The sequence below is a fragment of the Phocoena phocoena genome, chromosome 1 (genome assembly GCF_963924675.1).
Source record: "Phocoena phocoena chromosome 1, mPhoPho1.1, whole genome shotgun sequence".
Lineage (NCBI taxonomy): Eukaryota > Metazoa > Chordata > Mammalia > Artiodactyla > Phocoenidae > Phocoena > Phocoena phocoena.
The window spans coordinates 14,669,483-14,677,403 of NC_089219.1; positions in this window are offsets into that span (position 1 = coordinate 14,669,483).

The following is a 7,921-nucleotide window of genomic DNA, read 5'->3' on the forward strand; positions in this document are numbered from 1 at the left end:
TCTAAATTTAGATAATGAAAGAAACAGGATAAGTAGGGGAGTAAAAAAGACTTCTAGATGAAACATAAGCTTCTAATACTTTGGCCCAGATAATAAGATAGAAACTAAAAAATGGTAACTTTTATAAATTATTACCTGAGGGACTTAAAATACTAGTTCTCTTCTAAGCCCAAGTGGCTGGGTAAGGAACTAAAATTTTAAAAGAAAGCAAGAAATGATATAGTCACGTTACAGGAAATATAATGAAAGAAAATTAAGCAGCCGTAGCTGAACTGTGTGGTTTAAAGATCAATGTGGTGGATAAAATAGATAAACAAAGATTTACTATATAGCACAGGGAACTATATTCAGTATCTCGTAAAACTATAATGGAAAAGAATCTGAAAAAGTATATATATATGTATATATATACAGGTATAAAAATAACTGAGTCACTTTGCTGTACATCTGAAACATTGTAACTTAACTATACTTCAATTTTAAAAAAACAATGCACGCTGGTTTATGTACTCTATTGCAAAGCTACATTGAGAGATGGGAGGATAAAGCAAATAGGTGGAAAATGTTAACATCTGGGGAATCCGAGTGAAGGGTATCAGAATTCTTAGTACTCTTCTTGTAATCTTTCTCTAAGTCTGAAACTATCAAAATAAAAAGTTAAAAATATTGTAAATACTTTGTGATTAGGAAAACATGGTTAGTATATCATGAGTATAATGACATATGGCAGGCACTTAACAGAAAGAAAATAGTGTACATAAAGTCTAGGAAGAGTGGAATCCAATGGTTATACTGTATGTATTAGCACTATTGGGGCATGAGGAAGGGCTGTCCTGATCAGCAGAAGTGAATATTCTGGTCTCTCTTGCAGATATATATCTGTGATAAAAACCATGCATAGGATATCACACCCCCTATTCTAAGTCCATAATAACCAAGCAAACTTATAATAGCACTTTGACTTATTTTCCAGGCTTTTTCATAGGAGAGAATATATATTTCAACTAGCAGACATAAGTAGTCTATTCCTCTTTGCATTTACAGTCTTCACTGTCATCAATAAGCTGGCATTCTGGTCATCAGTCTTCTAGTCTAGGTTATCTTATCACAGCACATGGGATGTACAATATCACCAAAACTATAAAGAAGTATGATGGACTTATATGAGTGTGCCTTGGATGTGTATTTTTGCTTTCTTAACTTTCATTCTTTCGGATTGCATGTTATAGTCAACAGTACGCTTCAGGGAATTCCCTGGTGGTCCAGTGGTTAGGACTCCACGCTTCCGTTGCAGGGGGCACAGGTTCAATCCCTGGTTGGGGAACTGAGATCCCACAAGCCGCGCAGCATGGCCCAAAAAAAAAAAAAAAAAAAAGTGTGCTTCAATATGAGTCTGTGGTTATTTAATTTAATTAATTAATTTATTTTTTTGCTGTACGCTGGCTTCTCACTGTGGCGGCCTCTTCCGTTGCAGAGCACAGGCTCCAGACGCGCAGGCTCAGCGGCCATGGCTCACGGGCCCAGCCGCTCCACGGCACGTGGGATCTTCCCGGACCGGGGCACGAACCCGCGTCCCCTGCATCGGCAGGCGGACTCTCAACCACTGCGCCATCAGGGAAGACCTCTGTGGTTATTTTATAAAGACACCTTCATAAATGAGCTCAGTCTCTCCCGGAATAGGCACATTCCCAGTATCAGCCATCAGAAATTTAGATAAGCCTCAGGACTGGTGGGAAAATGGCTTCTTGGTTGAAGGTCAGTCTCAACTGACATCACACCCAAACTCCTAAAAAGATGAGGAGGTGGGTGTACACATTCTTTTTGTTATTATAAACCCTTACTGGAAGGATGGTCTAAATAATACAGGAGAGACTTAACTAAAAGAGTGTTCAACTGATCTCATAAAAGTTCCTAATGGTGGGACTGGTGGCGCAGTAGTTAAGAATCCGCCTGCCAATGCAAGGGACACGGGTTCGAGCCCTGATCCGGGAAGATCCCACATGCCGTGAAGCAACGAAGCCCGTGCGCCACAACTACTGAGCATGCACGCTAGAGCCCATGAGCCACAATTGCTGAGCCCGTGCGCCACAACTACTGAGCCTGCATGCTAGAGCCCATGAGCCACAACTGCTGAGCCCATGTGCCACAACTACTGAAGCCTGCGTGCCTAGAGCCCGTGTTCCGCAACAAGAGAAGCCACCACAATGAGAAGCCCGCCCACCGCAACAGAGTATCCCCTGCTCACAGCAACTAGAGAAAGCCCGTGCACAGCAACAAAGACCCAAAGCAGCCAAAAAAATAAACAAATAAAATAAATTTATTAAAAAAATAAATCCCTAATGGAATAACACTTAAGAATTTCAGAGAAAAGACAGTCTCTTCAGTAAGTGGTGCTATGAAAACTGGACAGCTACAGGTAAACGAATGAAATTAGAACACTCCCTAACACCATACACAAAAATAAACTTAAAATGGATTAAAGACCTAAATATAAGGCTGGATACTATAAAACTCTTAGAGGAAAACATAGGCAGAACGCTGTGACAGAAATCACAGCAAGATGTTTTTTCAATACACCTCCTAGAGTAATGAAAATTAAAACAAAATAAACAAATGGGACCTAATTAAACTTAAAAGGTTTTGCGCAGCAAAGGAAAACAAACAAAATGAAAAGACAGCCCTCAGAATGGGAGAAAATATTTGGAAACGAAGCAACCGACAAGGGATTAATCTCCAAAATATACAAAGAGCTCACGCAGCTCAATATCAGAAAAACAAACAACCCAATCAAAAAATGGGCAGAACAGAATTCCCTGGCAGTTCAGTGGTTAGGGCTACATGCTTTCACTGCTAAGTTTGGGGGTTCAATCCCTAGTTGGGGAACTAAGATCTGGCAAGCCACGGGGCAAGCACAACCAAAAACAAACAAACAAAAAAAAACAATGGGCAAAAAAACAAACAAACAAAAAGACAATGGGCTGAAGATCTAAATAGACATTTCTCCAAAGAAGACGTGTGGATGGCCAAAAAGCACATGAAAAGATGCTCAACATCACTAATTATTAGAGAAATGCAAATCAAAAATACAATGAGGTATCACCTCACACTGGTCAGAATGGCCATCATCAAAAAACTACAAACAATAAATGCTGGAGAGGGTGTGGAGAAAAGGGAACCCTCCTATACTGTTGCTGGGAATGTAAATTGGTACAGCCACTATGGAGAACAGTATGGCACTTCCTTAAAAACTAAAAATAGAGCTACCATATGATCCAGCAATCCCACTCCTGGGCATACATCCGGAGAAAACCATAATTCGAAAAGATACATGCACCCCAATGTTCATTGCAGCACTATGTACAATAGCCAGGACATGGAAGCAACCTAAATGTCCATCAACAGAGGAATGGATAAAGAAGATATGGTACATATATACAATGGAATATTACCCAGCCATGAAAAAGAACAAAATAATGCCATTTGCAGCAACATGGATGGACCTAGAGATCGTCATACTGAGTGAAGTAAGTCAGAGAAAGACAAATATCATATGATATCATTTATATGTGGAATCTAAAAGAAAAGGTACAAGTGGACTTATTTACAAAACAGAAATAGAGACACAGATGTAGAAAACAAACTTACAGTTACCAGGAAGTAAGGGGGGGGCGGGGAGGGATAAACTGGGAGATTGGGATTGACATATATACACTAATATATGTAAAATAAATTACTGATAAGGACCTACTGTATAACACAGGGAACTCTACTCAGTACTCTGTAATGGCCTATATGGGAAAAGAATCTAAAAAAGAGTGGAGATATATATATATGTACAACTGATTCACTTTGCTGTACACCTGATACTAACATGACATTGTAAATCAACTATATTCCAATAAAAATTAAAAAAAAGAATTTCAACCCTGTGGCCACTAAAAAAAGGGTGTGGGAGATCTATATTCCTAATATGGAAAGCTCTCCATGATATGTGACATGATAAAATCAAGTTGCAGAACATTATGTGGTCTGGAGAGATGCAAAACAAATTGTTCAGTGGTTACCTCTGGGAAATAGAGGGTTGGGGAAGGTTTTGAAGGGGAGACTCGCCTTAATTTCTCTGGCATTGTTTAATTTTTTTAAATTTCTATAATCTTTTAAAATAAAGAATTTAGCAGCAAAAATGGAAGCAGTTCATGCATACAAAGTACCAGTATCTCCATTATTGAAAGGTAGATGGTACTTCTCAGTTTACATTTTACAAAAATAAAAGTGCACAATGTTGTCTACCTTGTTTTAATTATGGAATAATTGTCAATTTTTGAATGTTAAGGCAGTTGTTATAAAGAATAGTGTTTTCCAAAACCTATTTGGACTTTGAGTCTGAGTAATCAGTTTTTTTTGTTTGTTTATATAAGTACATATAAATATAATTCCAAAAATATACCTTTCCTTTTTAAAATGGAAATTACGGTACCACGGAGCTCATTTCCCATATTGATCTTATGAGCATTTCTTTTAAGTAGCAAAGCAGGGTTTGTCAGAGCTCCAGGCACACCAGGGAAAGGTGGGTAGGACTATCTCTTGGCATTTCAGTCAATATAAAAATTCCTTACTAAGTCACCAAAGGCACTGTAGAAACTTAAGAAACTAGGAACAAATGTCCTAAGGCTTCTACGAAGAAGGTATAACCATTTGGGGAACTATTTGTCAAGTAGCAGCTTCATGTTTAAGATTGTGGAGAATTGAGAAAACAGTCTGACAATCCCTGGGAGACACAAAATGATTGAAATAATAAAATGCTAGGATACATCATTCAGGAAATTGTGTGGTTAGTAGCCAGCAAGCTCGGAGGTCCTTGGTAGCCAAAATCAACAGGGAAGGCTTTATGGAGTTTAGATTTCAGACAAACCAGATTTTGAGAAGGGAAGAAAGCATTCCAAGTAAAGAATATAGAGAAAGATAGATTCATGACTTTAAAACAAAATTTTAAATGAACAGAAATCTGTAAATAAGTCTTGGGATAATCCTGATAATTGTAGTTTATGTAATACACTCTTACCAGAAAAGGCAATTTATAAAGGAAGTGAAATTACGAATCTGAAATTTCCAAGCTGAAAGACCTTACAGACCATGTAATCTATGCCCTCACACAAATGGTAAAACACACTCAGAGAGGCTAGGTGACTTGCATTGAAGTCTCTAGTACATATGTTAGGACTTGAGTATTTTTTTCTGTCATACTTTGTTCCAGAAAGGATTTAGGGAATCTCTACAAATACATGATGTTTAAGATGCATCAGTTGAAAAAACAAGTAGCAGAATTAAATAGCATGATGCCGTTAAGAAAGAGTATGTAAAAAAAAAAAAGAAAGAGTATGTATAGGGAATTCCCTGGAAGTCCAATGGTTAGGACTCTGGGCTTTCACTGCCATGGCCCGGGTTCAATCCCTGGTCAGGGAACTAAGATCCTGCAAGCCATGTGGCACGACCAAAAAATAAAAATTAAAAGAAAAAAAGAGAGAGTATGTATACAAGAACATTAAACTTGGACTATCAGTGCCCTTATGGGTAATCAATATTAAAGAACTAGTCCATATTAATTTTTGAATTTTAACTTTTTTTTTAATAATGTACATGTTCTATTTTTTTTTTTTTTTTGCGGTGCGTGGGCCTCTCACTGTTGTGGCCTCTCCCGTTGCGGAGCACAGGCTCCGGACGCGCAGGCCCAGCGGCCATGGCTCACAGGCCCAGCCGCTCCACGGCATATGGGATCTTCCCGGACCGGGGCACGAACCCGTGTCCCCTGCATCCGCAGGCGGACTCTCAACCACTGCGCCACCAGGGAAGCCCTACATGTTCTATTTAAAATCAAGGAAAAGAAGATTTTTTAAAGTGACTTAAGAGATAAACTACTCCTGATACCAAGACAAGAGGGAAATTTCTATTTGGTGCTCTACATAATATGATAAACAATGTCCTTAACAGAATAAATGCAGCACCAAGTTCTAAAATCCATTCCGAAGGATAGGCTATGACAAAACACTGTCCCCTCAAATTCAACCTAGATGCACAGCTAGTTCTCTGCTGGTCCGGCTTCATCTAGGGATTGACTTGAGAGAAGCTGGCAGAAAAGATGGAATATATATAAAACCGTATTGAGTGCACACTAGCCTCCTCACCGAATTTCTTTGCTGGGAGAAGGGGAGCAGGTATCACCACTTTTTTTTTTTTTTTTTTTTGCGGTACGTGGGCCTCTCACTACTGTGGCCTCTCCCGCTGCGGAGCACAGGCTCCGGACGCGCAGGCCCAGCCGCCATGGCTCACGGGCCCAGCCGCTCCGCGGCACGCGGGATCTTCCCAGACCGGGGCACGAACCCACGTCCCCTGCATCAGCAGGCGGACTCCCAACCACTGCGCCACCAGGGAAGCCCGGTATCACCACTTTTAAAGTGGTGTTAAATCAATAGGTTATAATTTTAAGAGGATCAGTGGGGCATAACACATTATTTTTTAAACCCCTCTTCCAAAAAAATTATCAAAATTTAAAAAGGTCCTTACTGATCCCGGACATTCTAACCGCAATTCTGGATTTAATTCACGCACGTTCCCCAATCACTGATTACCGTCCAGAGTCAAACGCTAAGGAGAAATTATAGCAATAGCCACAGAGCATTCTACATTATTCCCAACAGGGACTAAGAATCATTAAATACTATTCAGTGGCAAAATTTTACACCAAAAGATCTTGTATGCTAACCAAACTGATAAAAAAATGACATAAAAAATACTGAAGAACTTACTTCTCTAAGTGAAACACTCCAGGGGGCGCCCAAATTAACCTATTTTATGAAGGCAGGGGAAAACACATGGCTCTAGGGATACACACAGCAAAAGTGGAGGATAAGAAAACACATCAGACAGGAATTCCTGGCAGTCCAGTGGTTAGGACTTCTCGCTTCCACTGCAGGCGGCACGGCCAAGAAAAAGAAAAAAAAAAAAAGGCCAAGAAAAGAAGGAAAGAAAACACATCAGAGATCTGAGAGGAAGCAGTTTCAAAGGCCATGGGTAGAGGCTGAGCATAGCTGGTCAGAAGCAAGTGCTGCTTTGAGATTAAGAAAGGTTGAGAACTTAGAAGACTTAGATTTGACCATGCCGTTAGCATTAGCTATTTTAAATGCCTGCTTTGAGGTAACTTTCAGTAAAATAGTTACGATTAAAGCTGAAATAGAGGGAATTTTATGAAAAGGCAGATAACTTCCCCCCCATCAGGTTGTCCTTTCAGATTCTGGCACGTACATGGGTAAATGAAAACTAGAATCTAGCAGACTTATTGGGCCGTGTAAGCAGAGCAGGCAGCAAGGTAATAGTTAATGATGCAGCTTGCACACATTTATTTAGGACAGGCAAAAGTCCAGCCAGGCTTTCTCAAAACCAGGGCAGAATTTTTTTAAGTTGTACTTATTCCCATCTCTCAGATCACTTTAAACAAAATACGTATGCCTTGAGTCAGGATGAATAGATGCCTATTTTTTCTGGAGATACTCAGATGTTCATTCATTAAAATCAATTTCACAGTTTTATTTTAAAGTAAAATTATTCTCACTTCTCTTCCTTCTCTACCATCAGCATATGACCACAGAAAGAAAAAGTTTTGTTTTTTAAATAACACAACTCTTATATGATTAAATTGGCACGTTTCCCAATTAAAACACTGCACTCACTCCATTTCCGCACAGCTTTCTGTCCCCCTCCAATGCAGAAGTAGCCTCAATATGATGGTCCAAAGCCACAAAAAAGGACTCGAACAATGTCGTTCGTCATTCACTTTATTCAAACACTTAAACAAATGCATCTCTCTCCCAACAGGGCTCTCTGTACATTTCATTCTTCACGGTAAAGAAAAACGCCATCATTCCCC